Source organism: Chlamydotis macqueenii, chromosome 18 (genome assembly GCF_036417535.1).
Source record: "Chlamydotis macqueenii isolate bChlMac1 chromosome 18, bChlMac1.mat, whole genome shotgun sequence".
Lineage (NCBI taxonomy): Eukaryota > Metazoa > Chordata > Aves > Otidiformes > Otididae > Chlamydotis > Chlamydotis macqueenii.
Genome location: NC_141573.1, coordinates 12,059,800 through 12,079,307, shown reverse-complemented (window position 1 = coordinate 12,079,307; position 19,508 = coordinate 12,059,800). Strand labels below are relative to the sequence as shown.

The 19,508-nt window shown below is 49.9% G+C and overlaps 1 protein-coding gene across 11 annotated transcripts in view; it reads left to right on the top strand.

Annotated features, from left to right (window-relative positions):
• Nucleotides 1-19,508, top strand: part of TNRC6C (trinucleotide repeat containing adaptor 6C) — a 327,104-nt gene that overhangs the window by 205,840 nt on the left and 101,756 nt on the right. The window contains exon 1 of one of the 11 annotated variants that reach the window (XM_086762538.1): nucleotides 13,921-15,478. The exons of the other annotated variants lie outside the window; for them this stretch is intronic. The gene's annotated coding sequence lies outside the window, so the exon portion shown is untranslated. Of the gene's footprint in view, nucleotides 1-13,920; nucleotides 15,479-19,508 lie in introns of those variants that run through there. 11 annotated transcript variants of the gene reach the window in all.

Here is a 19,508-nt window from a genome sequence, read left to right as displayed (position 1 = left end):
TGCCAAAAAAATGCTGGTGTTTGAGGCTGGGATTTTGGCTCGGACCCATCTTAAGTAATATTGTTTCCCTTGCTTTTGAAACCATAATGCAGCGGTGATGTCAGGTACACGGGGATTGTAATCGCTGTGTAACCCAGCAGCCTGGAGAGAGATGTCTCAGGAGGGCCAGCCTGAGGGGAGGGAAAGTTAGTTCTTTATGAAAGGCAGATGTTTTTAAATAGCTGTAATTAACTGGACTGGATGCAGAGCATTGCAGATATAAAAGCTAAACAGGCTTTTGTTTTTAAATGTTTGCTGTGTACTTCAAGGGGCCGCTCAATTCTGCAGCACGATTTCAGCCCCGTCCACGCTGCCTCCAGCATCACCCTCTTGCTTCGGGTTCAGATCTTGCCATGGGGCTTTTTCTTCCTCATCCAAAAGCTAAGGACCATCTAAATGCCACGTCCCTCAGCTTCCATCCCTCAGCACGGCACAGGCTGGAAACCAGTCCCGGGAGGATGTGGAGAACGAGGTGAGATGGGCAGCGTGGAAAAGAAAAACAAAACCCCCCAGCGCTTGTAGTTGAATAGGAGCGAGCTCTCCAACCCCAAGTTATGAATTTTGTCAATGAAATCAGCCAACAATGTTTGGGAAAGAATAAAAATAAAGCAGCGAGGGCTCAAAGGAAAACTAGCAGAGCCCCAGAGTGAATGGGGGCTTTGTTCAGGCTCCGGCCCCTTCAATAGGCAGCCTGAAACCCTGCGAATCCCTGCGCGCTGCGGTCCGGGCACGGGGCCTCCCTTAATGGGCCAGTGGAAAAATCTGCCTTGCTCTCATTTGACAGGCTAGCCAGCAAAAGAATAAAGTTAATTTACTGTTAAAGTTAATTTGTTGGGTAAGAGAAGGAAAGGCGAAGCACGTTATAATAAATGCAGCAGCAGAGGCTGGCCTGCGGGAAGGGGTGTCGGAGGGGAGGGCTGTCCCTCGCCTGGCCAATAACCGGGTTCATTATACCTGCGGGCCTGCAAGCGCCAGGCACAGCCGGGGACCCCTGTAACTCTCTCATCAGGGAGGAACCACCCTTATGCAGGAGATTTCCTGGTATGGCAGCGGGGGATGTGCATGAGCCTATCCGCATCTGCGCCTGCGCCTTCCCAGGGCCAGCACCGAGCCCAGCGCTGGAGTTACCACGTTATGTTAGCGCGAGCTGGCTCTGCAGCCTGACGCATCTTTTGGTGGCTGAAACGCAGGCAGACAGCCCACCTTCAGTCGCACCGGGTGCGGTCTGCACATGGCGGTGGGCTCTGCCGGGCCCACACTCAAACCTGCGGAGAATTGGGAAACGCTCCCCGCACCCTGCCAGCTCACACTGCGCACACCTGTCAGGTCACTGCCGGGGGAACAGGTGCCATTTCATCCAAAAAAATATCACTTTTGTACGTAACGCGGGTTTTTGCACGCGCGGACACCCCGTGCATATTTTCGTGGGAGTAGCTGCTGTTTCCAAACAAAGGGCTCCTTTCTTCCCAGCTGGTGTGAGCTGAATACAACCTGCCTCCAGCCTTTGTTCTGCGGTACCTGACACACCTCCTTACGTGGCGCTTGGCATCTTACAAATACACGCCGGAAAAAAGGCGGTCCATCCCCCGTGGGGCTCGGGAGAGCTGCCTCGCTTTGTCCCACCGTCCCTGGCCCTTCCTGCAGCCAGGGATGCCCCAGCCGAGGGCAATGGTCGTGCAGGGTGAAGGATTCCCCGCCTGGCACCAACGCGGCACGCCGCGCAAGCCCCAGCCCCCGGGCACGCCGCCACGCCGCCCTGGTTTCAGACAGGCATGGTTTGTCTTCGGGAGCTGCTGCCAAGCAGAGGAAATTAGGGCATTTCTGAGTCTCTCCGGCTCACCGCAGGGTTCTGTGATGGAGGAGCACGGCAGCGGAGCCGGCCCCACGGGCCCGTGCACAGGCCCAGCTTCGGCAGGGGCGTTCCTGCGGTCCAGCGAGCCGGTGACCAGTTGCGCCACCTTCCTCGCCATGTAAGCCGGTCTCTAGTGAAACAGAGAGGCACCAAGATTGTTTCTGGATCGCACATCATTTGGGAGGAAATTTTAATAATCTGTTACAGTATTCTAAAATCTGGGTTAAGCCCAGAAATGGCACAGCAGAGGTAACCATTGCGCAGCCAACAAATTGGTACCATCTCCCCGTCCTCGCTCCGAGAGGCCATGTTGTGACCAAAGTAATCCTCCTTTCTGCTCACATCACCTTTCTGGATTTATCATTTTAATGTTCTCTGCGCCACCAAGGCCCACAGCTGTAAATTAATTTTTAAAGTAATACAGGTTTTAAAACTTCCATCTGCTTTAATGAGCTTGGGGGAATCCTGTTGTATTAAAAAACATGCATGCAATTATTTTTCCATCTTGGGTTTCGCCAGCTCCCAGCACCACTCTGCGATGACACGTTCCTCCCCTCTCAAAAGTGTTTTCTTGTGATAATGTGGCATTGTATCCTGGTGGTGTGTGTTTAGCTGCACGTGGGCAAGGCTAGAGAGGACTTCTCTAAGGACGAAGCAGTATCATTAGCAGGTCCCTTGGTGGCTTCCCAGTCACCTTTCCATTAATCCAGTTCTGCATCACAGAATTACGAAGCGGCTAATGAACAGCTCCAGCGCCGGGAGCCTGGAGGTACCGCATTAACCGGACGTCTCTTTGAACTGCGTGATTTCTGGTGGGAAAACTTCACGGAAAAAAAAGAGATTGTGTTTGCTTTCACAGCCTTCTGCATCTGTTTTTAAATATTTGCTCACAGTAGTTCTGGAGTTTTTTTTATTTTTTTTTATTAGCAATTAGCCTAATAAGCCACCTTTTCATTGCTCCGCATGTAGATTAACCACTTCAGAGAGTACAAAATAAACATTTTGCAATGCATGCATGTATCTTCTGGAAAAGATGAGTAACCTGCTTCCACAGAGACAAAGTCCTCCTAACATCAGGGTTTTGCTCTAATCATTAGCGCCTGAGTTTTTTTCCCTTTATTTCCCTTAAGACAACTTCTTACAGTATTCGTTAACCTGAATTTTTGACACAATTAATTCATATTTAGCCAGTACATTCAAAATGATGTTCTTTACAAGTAACAAATAGCCTGGGAACATCCAGCTCCTCTCTGGTACCTGAGCATTTAGAAGGTTCATTTCTGCTGAGATGCGGCAGAGCCGAGCAACCCGGACAGATTTCAGCTGTCGTGTTAAAAAGGAGTCTGTGAGACAGTCCTTCCTCGCAGCCATGGGTGAGCTGGGCCCTGGGGAGGGACAGGGGATGTAGCATCCAAAAGGATGCTTGGCTACACGTACCCAAGAATCGGTACGCTGTGTTGCCTGCCCTTACCACCTGATGGAAATCACTTTTAATAGCAAAATCTCAGTGACTAAAATATTCCTGATCACGACGAGGTCCTGAGCGCTAAAGGCAGAGCACCAGGCAGTGCGGCCATCTCTGTGGTACCTCCGTGCCTCTTGCTGCCATCCGGGACACAGGCAGCAAAGCTGGAAAGCAGTGAGCAGGCACCAGGACTGAGACACCCTCAGAAGAAGTGACCCTTCCAGTTTGGGGCTGAAACCCACGGTGGGGCTGGATGGGGCAGACTTGTGGGTGACCCTGCCTGTGCCAGCTCTTTGCTGGGGAGTGGGAGGACACCGTCCACTGGGTGACACCAGTTCGACTTTTCTGAGCTGTTCAGAAAAAGCTGTTCTGAACAGCTTTTCAGAGCAAGCTGTTCCATAACCAGTGGGATAAATGAAGCCTTTCCTCCAAATCATCTCCCCTTGCCATCCTCTGGGCAAGTGGTGGCACACCCGGGACGGGGCCACGCAGCGCAGTGCGGTGCCAGCTCTCAGTCAAACCAGGAGCACAGCCGAGGAGTCACTCTGCACCTCCCTCCTTTCCTCCTTTTTCTCCTTACACACAAAATTGGTAGGATCTTAACATCTTCCTGACTTCTCGGTCAAGCACGGGAAATGCTGTTTCCCAAAATGAGTGGGGGACAGTGGGAAGAAACCAGCAGCATGACCGCCTGAGCTCGATTTCTTTGGCAAATCGAGTTAAAAACAACCGAGTGGTTTATGCCTCCTCCTTGCCATCGCAGCATCGCCACTCCTGCTCGAGCACCTCCCTGCTCCTAGAGCAGAGATCCTGGATGCAGCACCCTACGTTTCACATTGAATTTTGCCATTCAACTTCAACTACCCGGCACTCGATTCAAAGGCACCGAGCACAAGTAAAGCCCTGCTGCCAAAAGCCAAGCCCTGGGTGAGTGACGCCGAGTGCCCGAAATGACCCAAGGCGGTGGGGAACGTGGGCTGCCTCTTCCTCCGCACCCTGCGCTGAGCCCCCCAGGATGTTCCGGGCGGCCCCTCTCCGGCTGGCCGGGGCACGGCCTGAGCTCTAATAAGATCAGTCCTGCAGCGTGTTTCCTGAGCAGCAGGAACAATGAGCCTCTGTCCCACACGCGGCCGCAGTGAGAATAAGAACCAGACTGAAAAAAAGAGAGGGGGGAAAAAAGAAAAGAGGAGGGGGAGGAGAAAGATCTTCATCTTTCAGCAAAGCTGTGCTCATATTCACCTCCTGCCTTACAAAGCTGAAACGCTCAGTGCCTGTGCCCGCAGGCAGACAATAACCTACCCGTGCTGGTGAAGGACATCGTGGGGTTTTTCCAGCGCAAAGCCGAAACCACCCCCTCCAGGGACCCCTTGGCCGCCTCTCATGCCTACACGGCCCATTTCCAGAGCCGGTGACAAATTCCACATCACCGCAAAGGAATTTCCTTTCCCTTCCAGAGATACGGTTTCCCCCCCCCCTGCTCCGCTGGCATCTCCAGCAACCCCGCACCACACCAGCCCCTGGCGCGGGCTCTTCCCTCCTGCCGGAGGGATTTGGCATGTGGCCCCAGGGGCAGGTAACGGCCTCCTCCCACTGGCAAGAGAGCCCAGTGGTCCAAGTGTGGAGGATAACTAACAGGTGAAACAGAGATTAATAAATGATTGGACACTGGGCTGTCTTAAAATCCCATTTTGCTGTTGTTCAAGGCTTTCGCCTAAATGACAGCTGCTAGCTCTTGGGGGATTTGCTCTTTCTCCCATTCGTGTGGCCAGAGCGAGCCAAAAGCCTCTGCCTCTGGACTGGCTCCCCAAAAACACTCCTCACCCTCCAGGAGCCTGCCCACAGCTCTGCCAAGGGGCTTCAATGAAGCAGTGATGACCTTGGACCAGTTGGGCTTGTGGATTTTCTTTGGAGAGGTTTTTAGGAGAGAAGCTCTTAGAAGAAAGTCCTTCAAGTGCAGCACGAATTGTGATCTTCCCCTGCTGCTTTTTTGCCTAAAGCCTTCCCCTGGGCCAAGCGATTAGCTTGTGTGACTCAGTAGCTTTGATGGAGCAACGCTGATTTACACCAGTTGATGAGCTGCTCTGATTTTCTTATAGAAAATCACTGTTTGGCTGTTACACTTAACCTGTGCTAAACTGTGCATGAATGATTTATTGTGTACTTCTCATGCAAATGACATTAATAGACTCTGTCATACACAGGAGAAGATGCTAGAAGATTACTAAAAGCTGCTGCACTTAAAAATGTTTCAGAAGAAAATAACATCTTATATTGTATTACCTGAGAAATACATCTGACTCTCCCCTTGAAGACACGTACATGCGAGGACAGCGTGAAGGCTGTGTTGCATTGTATTGTGTGTGAAGCGCCTTCAGGCTTTAACAGAAAAGCTACAAGAAGTATTTTAATGGCATCTGTACTGGTACCCAGAGCCGCGTCACGGGGAAGGGGAGAACCGTTTTCCTCACGTATCTCGTTCAGCCCGACTCGTGATCCGGGAGTGTTTGATGTCTTCGGGATCAGACTGCAGAGAAGAAACAAACCAAAAGCAGTCCTGTCTAATTAACGGAACATATTTACATGTGTAAAACTCTCCTGTAGTCCTCATAATGACTAATGCATAATTATGCACAGACAAATCCCCACAGTAAACACAAATATTTTTGTTTGTGATTATTTATCTCAGGAGGGCTTAGCAATTTGTCAGGGCTTTGCTGAGCTGCTCAGCTGAGCCGAGCAAGGTGTGGGCAGCAGCTGAGTGCCTGGGGTCGCCCCAGGAGCCAGTTTAGTCAAGCAGCACTGCAGGAGGGCAGCCTTTTGCTCAGAACCCATTTTTGCATTGAGAACTGTAGATTTGGATCAAAACAAAGTATTTTGCGAGTTTGTTCCAATTTCACGGAAATACTGTGGTTTCCTCCAAGTTTAGAAAATGTTCCCAACCTTTTCTTACTACAGCCCTCTTTCTTGTGTGCTGCCTGCCCCAGACTGCCGGGATGGGAAGAGGCTCGTGTGTACTCATCATGTCTAGGTGTGACGTTACCAGGTGATGTTTGTCCACCAAGAAAAGCCATTTCCCCGTGGCTGCTTCCTCTGTCTGTGTTCAGTTACCTGAGCTGCAGAAGGCAAGTGGGGCAGGGATCCTCGAGGATGCAGCATCCTCCAGCGCGTTACGGAGGGGATATCTGTAGAGGAAAGGGACAACCTCCAGTGACAAGATCACTTGGTCCCTTCACCATGAGCGGCCTGGCACGGATAAAGCAGGTTCCTGTAGGGAAATGCTGTATTCTCCCAGTGCCTGCAGGAGAAACGATGAAAAAAACACATGGGGAAAAAAAATTAATCCTTGTAGCCAGTTCAGAATGAAGATTTTAGCTGGGACGGAGGAAGCCAATTGGCACATTGATCCGTGCACTGCACGTGCTGGGGAGCCAAGGGAGCACTGAATAGAGCAGAAAACAAGAGCACTTGCAGGGTATAAAAATGTAGTTTTAAAATCTTCCCACTGGCCTCAGTGGATGCTGGATTCTTATAGTCTGACTTCAGCTTTTGTTGTCTGCTAGTTCGCCCCAGGGCGTTTCACAGCTCAGCAGCAAGGATGGACAAATCTCCCCTAGGCACACGCCGACCGGTGCGTGTTTGACATCAGCTCTGATGTCCCCTGGTTTCAGTGGGGCATCTGTACCAGAAAATCCACAGTGCTTTCCTCGTACACAATGCGTTATGGTGGTCTGGAGAGATGTGGGGGAAGTAAAGCATGAGGTAGCATTCCCAAGCCAGCACCAACGGCTCTTCACGGGCTGTGGACCTGTCTGCCCAGTGGCCTAAGCTCGCTGGATGCTCCCCTTCCCCTCTGATCCATCACCTGGACAGTCCCACTGGTGTCACGTCTCCTCCCTGACCGTGCTGTCACCCTGCCTGGGAGCAGCATGGGCATCTCACCCCGCACCGATGCTTGCGCAGCGCCAAGAGCCTTCCTGAACCTCTCAGGAGTCACTGGGCTCCCGGTCTGCTCTCCGAGTCCTCTGTGCCATGTCATCTTAATCCAGGGAGCCATGCAGCCCCTAGTGATAAATTCATCACTTAGTCAATGGCTTTCCTCCTAAAATCCTCTTCAGGGAACAATTCTCCTACGTCTGATACAGTGACTAATTGGTAACTTTCTTTAAGGGGACTGCTTGATAACTTTCTTTAAAGCAGTATATTATGATCAGTGGGTTTTCCAAGGAGCGTGCTGCTCTCTTAATTCTCATCTTCATTATTTTAATACCTCTGTAAAATGGATTTCTAATGGATCTATATTGCCATAAAACTTTAGGGATGGTGGGTGGGTGTCAATAAATTCTTTGTGATCCGAGCGACTCGGCCAGCCGGGGAGGGAGCAGAGTGGCAGGCTCTGAGGAGAAGCCGGGTCTTGACTCAGGACTGTAGTTTCCAGCGGCGCGACCTTCCCTGGTCTGACCCCATCCTGCTGTCTCTGAACACCTTGCAAAACTTCATTAAGCAACATGACTAGTATCTGTCACAAGCAATTCTTTCTCTTCCACCTCCTCACTCCAGGGATAAATCATATCAGCTCTGGCAGGAATACAGAAGCTGCCCGAGGTACAATCAACCCAAAATGTTGATATCTGCTAAGTCTGTGCAGAATAATAGTAACAAGATCAGAGCATTTTCACCCAAAGGTCCCAAGGCAGGCAGTAACTGTACATTATATTGGCATCGGCCCCCTTCAAAGTGTTCTCTGCCAACGGGATGGAAGGCAGCAGCCACTATCCCCAGCTTAATCAAAGAAAGAAAGAAGGGGACGTTGTGGCCCTCCAAAAACATGGGGAGATTTTAGAGAGGTCAGATTATTCCTATGACGATTATGCTAGGACATTGAGAGAAACTCTTTTACCATTGGATCCATCACCTGGTCTCATGAAAACGGCTCAAGAATCTTAGTTTTGCCTCATCCAGGTTCTTGGGCTGCAATAACTCATTTTTACCTTGGATGATGATGTAGAGGGTCCAGCCATTGCTTAGAAACGAGCTCAGACGTAAGCATTTGCTGTCCTCTGCCCTGAAGAGCTCCCAGAAATGGGAGGTGGTGGAGTGAGGGTGATGCCAGCAGTTCCTAGCGCGTGTGGTATAAAGAGGTCCTCTACCAGCGGGGTAGGAGACTGAAGTTGGACATGCTGGCTTGTTTCACTGCTAGCATTTAAGGTCAGATGTGTATTATGGAGTCCTGCTGCAAATCCCCACCACAGGCTGTTGTTTGTCCTAAGGAAACCGTGTTCAGCTGCTACCGGCGTTGCAGAGGCAGAAAGGGGCAGTGCCTGACCTGAGGACCTGGGGTTTTTGGTTTTTTTTTCTTAAGTATTTGCAAGTCCTTGAACCACTATTTTGATAGCTGGTGAAGTGCTAGAAGATATTCTCCTCCCCACCACTTGTTTCAGAAGAATTTTCGTCCCTTGGGTTTTTTGTTCTGGTGCAGCTGTTTGAGCTATCCACGTCAAGAATGGTCAGACTGGTATATACAGAAAATTAACCTTTTGGTGGGCTGCCTCCAACTCTACCTTATTTCCGTTGGGATGAGAGACTTGCAAATAGGTAGGAAAACCTATCTGAGTCTTGAGACATCAAACCATCCTGAGTCTTGAGCACATCAGGAAAACAGCTCCAGTGCTTTCCACACATGCATGAGGCTCCGTGTGGGATGAAGATAAAAATCAACAATCTGAAGGAGACTCTGGAAAACCTTTTTCTCAAAGGCATTTTCAGCAAAGAAGTGTTGGCACCTTCCTCCTAGTTCATTGAGAAGTTGGGTAATTGTTTTTTTTTCCCCTTTCTGCTGCAGGATTTTTATTACGGACACTCAGCTTGGTGTGCCCCCATCAGCCTGCCAGTGCCAGATGTTAACAACTTCAGGGTTTCGCTGGGGTTTTGCACGCGCGGTGGTGGGTTCCTGTGGCATCTGCAGCCATGCCTGGATGCTGAGCACTCCCTGTGCCACCAGAACAGGCTGTGCCTTCCCTCTGCTTGTTCCAACCCCCTTGCACCAACAAATGATGTCCATGAAGGTAAAAACCAGAGCAAGAGAAACCTATTCCTGGATTCACTTTTACTATCAGGAGCACCATGCATCTCTGCACATTTTTCCAGCCTCTAGACTTAACTCGGGGTGCCACGTTCACGTGTTACACGCTGTAAAACATTGCTCCTCTCCACCAAAGTAAGCTATAGGGTAAGCTATAGGGTCAAGTCCTGGGCTCTTCCCACTCCATTTGGGGCAGATTACACATTTACTGTTAAACAGCGATTGATAATAAGCAGAACGTGTTAGCGCAGCTGCTGTGTGCTGTGGCAAGCAGGGTAGAGAGTCATGCGCGTCTTACTTGCTTTTTGGCCTCAGGACACTTGTGTTCTTGCTTATACAATAGCTCTGCTCAGAGAGCAAGAATAAAAAATACCTTGTTTTTCCCCCTTACCAGGTTGCTGTTCAGCATCATGAACATCACCCTCGTGGGAAATACAGGTTAGAGACTCTCAGGTTGGGGGGGGGATTGAATCCAGATGTTATGTTTTCTGGGGAAGTGTTTGAAATATTCGGTTATTATACAAAAAAGGGAATCTGCTCATCCAGCCTGGGGGTAATAGATGGGCTTTCAGACTCACGTGGTGACGCTTGCTGCAGTGGGTTTGCTGCTGTTAAACGCCCGTGCTAGAGATCGGGAGGAACCCGGGGCACTGTGTTTTCAGGAGTCCTTTCTGCTTCCGAGCCAGCGCCATGGAGAGGACATTTCATAGCTGCATACAACCACCCTGGTGCTGGCTGTCTCACAGGGCATGATCCCACCGAGTGGGCAAAGAATGGTTAGAAAATGTGTGAGGAGAGAAACCTAAGTTATTAAAATAAGCTTCTCCATAAAAAGAATGACCTGTAAGTTCATGTAAGCATTCAACCTAAAGATGCAGCTTGTTGGCAGGATGGCCAGGAGGGTGTGTTTGCATCCCTCAGAGGGAATGGGCTCCACGCAAGTGTCCTGCACATCCATAACCCCCTTGGAAACCTGGGGAAGGGCCCATTGTCTCCTGGATCCTGCCTTCCCAGTGTGGCCATACACAAAACGCTGCCTCTGAGCACCAGCTCAGACAAGGGAGGGCTTTTGAGGTGCAGCTTCACCTCGTGCGGCCTCTGGGAAATCTTGTTCAGCATCAGAGACCCTGCTCTCCTTAAGGCCTGAGGTTGCGTTTGTCGTTAAAGCACAGCTAGTGCTGGTGTCAGGCTTTGAGATTAATTTTGTGTGTGCTCATTATTGCTTGGTGAGAAGTGATTGGTGACTATTTTAACTCACTTTTGTACTTGGTTGGATCATGGAAAAATAAGCAATAAAGTCTACCGTGAAGGAATACTTTGCATGAAGACCTCTGCTTAGCTTAGCTTTGTCGCTCTCAGCAAAAACGACACCGTATCCGTGTGGTTCCTCACACTCACGTGCATCCATTCGGCGCGTCCTGCACCCAGTGAACGTTTTGGTTACAGCCCTTTCCCCAACACACGGGCATATGAGGAAATTTGAGGTTTACAAGGCAGCGGTGCAAGCCCAGGAATTCCTCCTCCTCTGCGAGCAATGAACGGCTGGCATCGTATGTCCTCTTTCCTTCCCTTCACACTAGATCACATCTGTTCTTACTCATGTGTGACTCAAAAAGACTACCTGAGCGCTGGGGGAAGGAGAGAGCTCAAAGGCAGCGGCGGATGCCCGAAGCGATGGCTCCCATGCCAGAGCAGCTCCGGAAAACAGAGCTGCAGGAGAAGCCTGCGCCCGCCCGGGGTCCTGCAACGGTGGCTCGGCTCAGGACAAGGGGGCTGTGAGGGGACAGACGTACCGGCCATGGTGCCAGAAGCCAACAGCCGCTGCAAAGCTTCAGCCCACAGCACCGGGGCTGCAAACGCGTCCGGGATCGCTGCGAGCTCCCAGGGAGCACAGCCAAGGGAGCAGGGAGGGCAAAACCCCACAGGGAGGCGAAAGCAGGGAAAAAAAATAAAATTTGGATCAGATAAAACCCTGTATTTAATGGTAAAAGAGCTGAGGTAAGAAAAGAACGGTTTACTAGAGTGCATTTTTACCGGTTACAGACAGTATTTTGGAACATGGGTATCAAACACAACGGGCTCTCTGTCTCTGCGCGGCTGAGGTTACATCATGCTTTTTATGGTAATTTTGCCAGGGCCAAGAAAACATATTAGTACACAAATCACTTTCCATTTTATTCCATTTTGACATTTCAGGGTCTCCAGCAACTCTGCCGAGCCAGCCATTCTTGGAAATATTTGTGTGCGAAAAGTGTGGTTTGAATTACAAATATTTGCACATTCACAACACATAATTTGGGGCCACATTTGCCCAGGAACATTCCTCTGTGCAATTGCCAAGCAGAGTTTTACGTCTAGGGCAGCCTGCTGTAGGTACGTTATGAGGACTTTTGTCCCATACGCAGGCGAAAAGGGCACGTGGCTTTATCTGGTCTGCGTCTTTGGGCTTGTTGGCTTGTCAGAAAAGCAGAATCTCTTTCGAAAGCAGCAGTGTGGCAACCTCCTGCTGCTCCGGGGCGGGCTCTGTGGGAAGGAGTCTGTAGGTGCTGACCTACATTCAAGCATGAAGAGCAAGCGGGGAGCTGCGCCGGCTGCTCCGGCTGCGGCGCTGCGCTCGGGATGGCCGAAGCCAAGCAGCACAAGGACATTGTCACCGTAGCCCACGTCTGCCACCGTCATGGCGTGTGAATTCATTCCTGGTGAAAGGTGCCAGACTGACATTGAGAACATGGGGAAAAAAAAAACCACCCTTGTTCTTAATTGTTTCTTCCTTTCTTTGTGCTGATGAAGTACAATGGGACATTCAAATCTGATTTTTATAACGTTTTGCATATATATATATATATAGATCATGGTCTGACCTGGAGAAGACACTTTGTTCTGACTACAACGATCTGATATTTCATATTTTATTATTTTTTGTCCTCGGCGTAGTATTTCTGCCGCATTCTGGCACAATAGGGGCTCCCTCCAGTGGCCGAGGGACTCGGGGCTCCCAGGCGCTGGCAGGGTGGCTTTGGGGACGGCATCGCGAATCTGAACAGAAATCGTACTGGGACTGGACTTCTTTTATGACACCCCCCCCCCATCTCCTGCTGTGTGTGTCATCCCACTTGCAATAGGGAACGCCCTGTAACCCACATTCAATTAATATTTAAGTGGAACGGCCTGCGCGAATAAAGATTCAGGCTTTAGATTTCCTGGCAGTTCCCAAAGTGTTCACTGCAGAAGGGGGAGAGGAAGCAGGAGAGGATCTGCTGAAAAGACCTAGACACAACATTTTTAGTGAAAAATGACTCATTTTTGCATTCCACTCTTCTCTGCGGTACTTTGAGAAGATTCTGACTTTCTCCTCAAACCTGCCCCCAGTTAACGTGGGTATGGTGGGGGGTAAACCAGACCCTCGGAAGTGCTGCCTTTCCGTCTCCCTTCTCCCAAGCACACCATTCCCGGCGGCTCCCCAGGTTTGGTTACCCACAAGTTCATTTAAAACATGGTATTTATTTTTTTTCACGGGCAGTTTGGTGGGGGCTGGGCATCACACCGCTGATGGCCTACGGGCCAGGCGCTTGCGGGGCAGTTTTGGAGAGCTAGGCCTGGTCTGCATGGCTCGTCTGACCCAAATGCATGAACGTGTGTGTGTACACACGTGCATACGTACGTACAGTCTGTCAGCCATGCGTGTCAGTGTCACCCTATGCGCTAGCGTACGTATAAAGCCAGGTGGATGCATTTTTATCGTTGACGGACCCCAGCCGCCCACGGGGCTGGTGCCACCCCAGGGTGCAGCAGGGCCCAGTTTCACGCCCCCCCCCCGCGCCTCCCTGCTCCATGCCTGCCCCCACCGAGTGGCCCCCGCAGGCCTGCTGGGGTTTTTGCAGTGTGCAGTGCTTGCTTGCAAGCGAGGGGGTGAATGCACCGACGCTCACAGGCACAGGGGTGTGAATGCACGGGGCGGGGGGGTGAAGCAGCGACGCCTGTGCGCATGGGATGGTGTGGGAACGCACCGACCCCCATTTGCACAGGGCGGCCGCGGGTTGTGAATGCACCCACAGTCATTCGCGCGGGGTGGGGGGTGAAGAACCGACGCCCATGTGCACAGAGGGGGGTAAATACACGACGCCCGTTTGCAGGGCCGGGGGGGTGGGGGGGGTGAAGCACCCTTTCCCGCCTTTCCCCCCTCCCTGCCGCCGCGCGCGGGCTCAGCGCGGGGAGGGCGCGCGCCCGCCCGCCGCTGCGGGAGGAGGGGGAGGGGGTGGGGAGGCGGGGCCTGGCGCGCGCGGCGTCTTCACTCTTTGGCTGCGGCCGCCGCGCTCATTTGCATGCGGCGGGTGCTCCCCTGTCACGTGGCCGCGCGCGGGCCGGAGGGGCGGGGGCGGAGGCGGAGGCGGAGGAGGGGGGGCAGACTTCCTGTTTGAGGTCAGCGCGGGGAGGGGAGGGGAAGGGGGAGCGCGCGGCGGAGGCTGCCCGCGGTCTCGCGCTGCCTGGCGGGGCTCTTGTCAGTTAGCAACAAAATGGCCGCGGTGGCAGCAGCTCTGCTCCCGAGGACGGCGGCGGCGGAGGAGGCGGCGGCGGTAGCGGCGGCGGCGGCGCGGAGGAGCGGGGGACCGACCCGGCAGCACTGAGCTCAGCACCGCCTGCCTGCAAGCGGACGAGGCGAGAGCGAGCGGGAGAGACGGAGAGAGGAGCTGCGGCCCCCCATCCCAGCCTCCGCCGGCGAGCCCGGCTGCCTGACCGACTCTGCCCGAGGCGCCGCTGCAACCCCCTGGGGAGACGCTGCCGCCTCGGCCCCCGGCCTCCCCCGCTCCCCGCCTTCCCCCGGGGGTACGAGCGCCCGGCTTCCTGCCCCCGCGGCGAGGGGCTCCGCTGCCGCAGCCTCCCCGCGCCCGGAGACCCTCCCGGATTCCTCCGGAGGACACGGAGAGAGCCCGCGGGATCGCTCCAGCGCTGCCCCCGGATCCCCTGTGCGAGCCAGGCAGACAGACTCTTGGGTCTCCCCACTCCCCCCGTCGCATCCCGTCCTCCCCCCCCCCCCCCCCCCGGTGAAAGACTGTGCTGGATCCTCCTCCTCGGATCCCCTCCCCGCGCTCGCTCCTTCCTGCGAGAGAGGCTGCTGGATCCTCCTCCCGCCGGATCGCCCCGCTGGGTCCCTGCCCGACAGACGCCGATCCTCCTCCCCCCAGAGACTGCTGCGGCCCCCCGCCCCTCCGCGGACCTCCCTGCAGCCAGAGACTCGGCGGGACCCTGCTCCTGCCCGCAGCCCCATGTGAGACTCCGCATCCCCCTCAGCTCCGTGGTGGTTGTTTGTTTTTTTTTTAATTTTTTTTTTTTTTTTTGAACGGGGGATCCATCTTAAAACTATTTTCTGGGTCCCAGTTTCCCTTTTTAATTTGCACTTTCTAAAAAGCCCTCAGATGCTCCTCCATGTGGACTGAGAACCCATCAAGACACACACACGAGAACTCATCCCGATCAACTCCGAATCCTGGCTTTCGTGGGTTTTGCTGCAACACATAAAAGCAAACTTGTATTTAAGACACACTCGTGCAGAAATTTAACTGGGGACTTTAAGGGGTATTTTGTCTTGGTTTCTTGGTCTTGGTTGGTTTTTTGTTTTGTTTTGTTTTTTTGTTGTTGCTTCACTGGAAATCAAAAGCTAGTTTTGGAATTGGACCTGCCTTTGCTGCACTTCACCTCTGGGCTGGATAACACTGAAGCTCTTTGCTTTTCTACTTGGATAGTGTTTTCCTGTTGATCTGTTGTTTTTTTTTCTTCTGTGTGGCAGACATTTTTTTTTTTTTTGAGGGGGGGTAAGCAAACGACGACAACAAAAAAAACTCAATTTTTTTGGCCGTGTGAGATTTTTTTCTTATTCAGATTCGTGAAATTACGGGTACACTTACAAAAAAAAAAAAAAGCAGAGCATTAAACTAAGAAAGGAACACGTCAGAAAGACCCCTACACGGTAGACGAGATACTTGTTTCCTTACAGCAAGACTGAATCGAAAGCTGCCAAAGAGCCCCATAAAGAAAAGACTAAAAGGTAAGAAGGGGTAATAGCCTCTCTTAATCTGGGCATGGTAGAAGGTAGCAGTGGAAGGGACCTGCTAAGCCAGTGCATACTTCCTTTTCTTGCAAGTCTAAACCAGATGATTTTTTTTTTTTTACTGCTTATTAGTCACTGAAGCAAGTAACGCCCCAAAACATTTCAAAATCCATTTATTTTTAGTAGATATCTCTTTTGCTTTAACTTGCCAAAATATTTTTAAGACGCTAGAATTAATTCAGTATTTTTCTGTGTACCTTTTCCCAGTTCAAATAGTTGCTGTGCGCAAAACAGCGAACAGAAGTGCCATTTGGGAGTCTGTCGTGCCACATAGACGTTAAACCTGCTTCTGTTGCAGACATGCTCGTGTGCGCTTGCTTTGTAACTCACACGTGTGAAAATTATTGCAGAGCGTGTTGGAAATGATCCCAAGTCTGGAAGATGAGCGGTGTGGGTATGGTCAGCAGTGCTGCTCTGGTCGGTGAGCAGATCAGGCTCTAGCTTTGTCCTTCATGGCTGTTTTCTCTTAAAAGTTAAGATCTCTAGATCCATGGGTTGTGGGGTTTGGGGTTTTTTTTTTTTTTTTTTTCCTCCTCTCCTCCCCCATGTATTGAGATTATGGGGAACTACTGTAATTTTCTCGTGAGTATTCAGAGAGAGATCTTCGTCTAAACCTGAAATGTCGTCCGGTGGGAGAGAGAATATTAAGCAGAGTTTATACTTTTAACTGCGACGCGGAAGGGGAAGAGAATGGGGAGGGTGCAGTTGTTAACCTGAGAAGTCTTGAAACACTAGAAGTTTATTAATTGTTTGAATCTTCTTTGTTTGTATCACAAGTTTGTGTCAAAGGTTAATCTTCTTAATATGTAATTAGTTGAAGGTCCAATTATGGGATTTATTGAACTCAATTGTTTTTCCCCCCTCTTTTTCTATTAAATATAGTGCTGCTAGTCGTATTTTGTGGCTGCTTTATTTTCTGTTAAGACTTGAGTGTATCTGTGGGAAGATACTTGTCCAACTAATCTAACAGCCAATTTAAATTTAGAAATAATCATTAGTATGCCATACCCGTGTCTGTTGCATTTTTTTCCTCTCGTATGCATATGTATGTATCTGACAAATTTACGCTAATTTATATACTGAAATTTGCTCTGGACTCTAGGCCACTTAAGGTAATTAAAAATCCAATAAATCCCGCTGATAGTGGGCTGCTTGGTGATGCAGAGCTTTAAATCGGGTGGATGTCGGCAGTGTCTCTGGACGTGAGGACAATGCAGGTGTAGAGGCGCGGGAGAACATCTGCCCAGCTGTTGGGCATTACCGCGGAAGAAAGCCATGTCATTAAAATCTTGCCCTAATTACATACGGTGGGTGGGTTTTTTGGATTCACCTAAGAATTAAAATACAGTTTCCTATGGGGTTATTACCGTTTTAAATAGTGGAAAGGTCGACACCGGTTCTCACTGCTTCCCCCTAGGTTTTCCAAGGAAGTAGTAGGTGACTTGACGTGAGTGCAGCCTGTGCTTAGCAAATCCCGTAGTTTTCCATAATAGCGGTTCCTGAAATTCAGAAAACCCTGGGATATCTATCTGGCTGCTTCAGCGTGTTATTTGTGAACTCAAAATGGTGTGCTGAGAAACCTGCCCCCGGATGCGCTGCTGTTTCTGCTCCAGCTTCTGGAAGGGTTTCCAGACTGCTAAAGCAGCAATGTCAGGCTTGTATACAGCTGGTGAGAAATACTGCTTTGGCCTCTGGGACGCGTGTTCTTTAATTTGTAGGACCGAAGTTGTGTTTTGGGTGTTACAGAGGCTGTATTGGGTAGCCTTGTTGCTTCTGAGTCTGTGACTTCCGAGTCTACAAAGCAAGCTGTAGAAAATCAGATTAATCTGAACTTTTTTTAGGGGATATGACTGTTTCACGGAGCTCCTGGTAGTGTAATAACACCTTGCGTCGCTTTGTCCTTAGCTTCCAAGGAAAACGTATCTTTTCTGACTTGAGGTTATCTGGCTGGCAAGTCGCTTGCGAAATGCAGGAGGGCTCGGCTCAGCCCTGGGTGAACAGGTGCTGCCGTCAGGCGAGCTGGAGCCTGGGAGCAGGGCCTGGAGCCTGCTTCTGCATGTTTCAGGGCAAGAGTGATGCATATTAATAGGGACTGTCTTTTAGACAATGTTCTCTACTTCTGACTAAAAAATTTTGCTTCTAATAACAAGAAAAAAAACCAAACAGGGCAGGCTAACCTCTTTATTTAGAGCTCTTCTGGATTGCAGTATAAAATACTTAAGATTTATTCATGTTTCTGTTCTCTTTACGTGTGGATTCTCATTGACAAATTCAAGTATTGGTATGCAGGAGGCTAAAAGCTTCCTTGAACGGAGTAGTGTATTACATACGGTTGGTCTATGTATGCTGTTTCATCTGTTAGAGTACATGGATTATTTTGTAATTAGGCTGTCATGGATGCAGGGCATTAGTCCCACTGACTAGGGATGGACTTGTGCAGAGCCTTGGTCTGTGCCATTTCTGTGCTAGTACAAAGCATAGTGGAATTTACTCTTGGGTACTGCCCTTGGGTCTTGATTCGGTGTTAATAAGCATTTGGTAACTTCAAGGCTCACCTTTGTGACCTGGCGGGGGATGTCTTTGCACCTTTCAAAATCTGCCTCTGCTCACCTCTGAATGGGATGAGGTTTACCTCATCCGCTATTGCAAAGCCTGCTGAAAAATGGGCGTGAAAAAAAGGTGAGTGAAAAAATCCAGCTTTTTGGTTTATTTTTTTCCTGGGGTTTGTCTTTCCTATTAAAATAACAAGCTATGCTTTTAATGGCTTTTGTGATCTTTTGCTGGTGTTTAAGGGAAGGAAGGTAATTCTAGCCTTTTTGTTTGTTTGTTTGTTTGAAGGGGCTTTTTAAGACTTAAAATAACAGGGTGAAATTTCCTTAATAGGAGAAATAACATAATTGGGCATAAGTGCTTTTAACCTGAAGATTCTTTGAAGTTGTCAAAGCGCCCAAGTTCCATACCTTGCTAACCTGGAGTAACAGTAAAACAGGGTAAAGTTAAGGGTTTTGTCTAGCAGAGGCCATAATATCGTTGTGTCTTGAAGCAAGCTGTTCCTGAATAGCAGCAACCTTATAGAAAGTATAGCTTTATATTAGTCTAGAAATAAAGCCTCTTATTTTTCTGTTTTTCATTCACTTCATTCAGAAAGGCCAGCAAACTTTATTCGTGTACGGGATTTACTACCTGCTGTTAACTCAAAATGACCTATGGTTTTACAGTCCATTCAGATACTATGTGCAGTGTAGACACCTTTTCTCTTTCGTGTTAGGTTTGTTATTAAAAACCCAGTAGCAGCGTTTACTTTCAGTTTTAGCTGTTGAGACTTAACCGAGGCTGGTGTATGTGGGAACGGGTAGTATGTTAACTTAGCAGCTGGCTTTGCTGAGATAAACACGCGCTTTTCCAAATGCTGTCATCTGGCCCCTTTCCAAAACAAGCTGAAGGAGGAGGTCAGGGGTGGAGCTAGCCTTTGCTTTAGTATAAAGAGGCTTTCATTTAGAAAGAATTGCTAGATAGCATGGACCATGAGAGCTGCAGATTTAAAAATAAAATGGCCAAACCTTCCCGAAGTAAATAAAATAGTCCCTGTTGTTGTATCTTAATGCCTGTTGCTGTGCTGCTTCTCTTTGAAGGTACAGCAACATAAATGTAGAATGCATACTGCTTCTTTTTTTAAAAAAAAATCAGTACTTCATATCAGACTCTGAACATGAGAACTGATGAAAAATTTATCTTTGGTTACAGTAGAGATGTGCAACACAAAAGTGCTACTGTTTTAATTGCTTAAAATTCAGATTACAAGATAATGGTAATGCCATTAGAAGGTTTCCCTTTGGCCTAGAAGCTGCAGGTAGGAGCCTGTCTATCCCTTATTATTAAAGATGAATGATAAGGAAACCTCTTAAATGCCTGTGATGCTGCAGTCTAGCCAATTTAGGATCAGCTGATGCCTTCTCGTGATAATGGC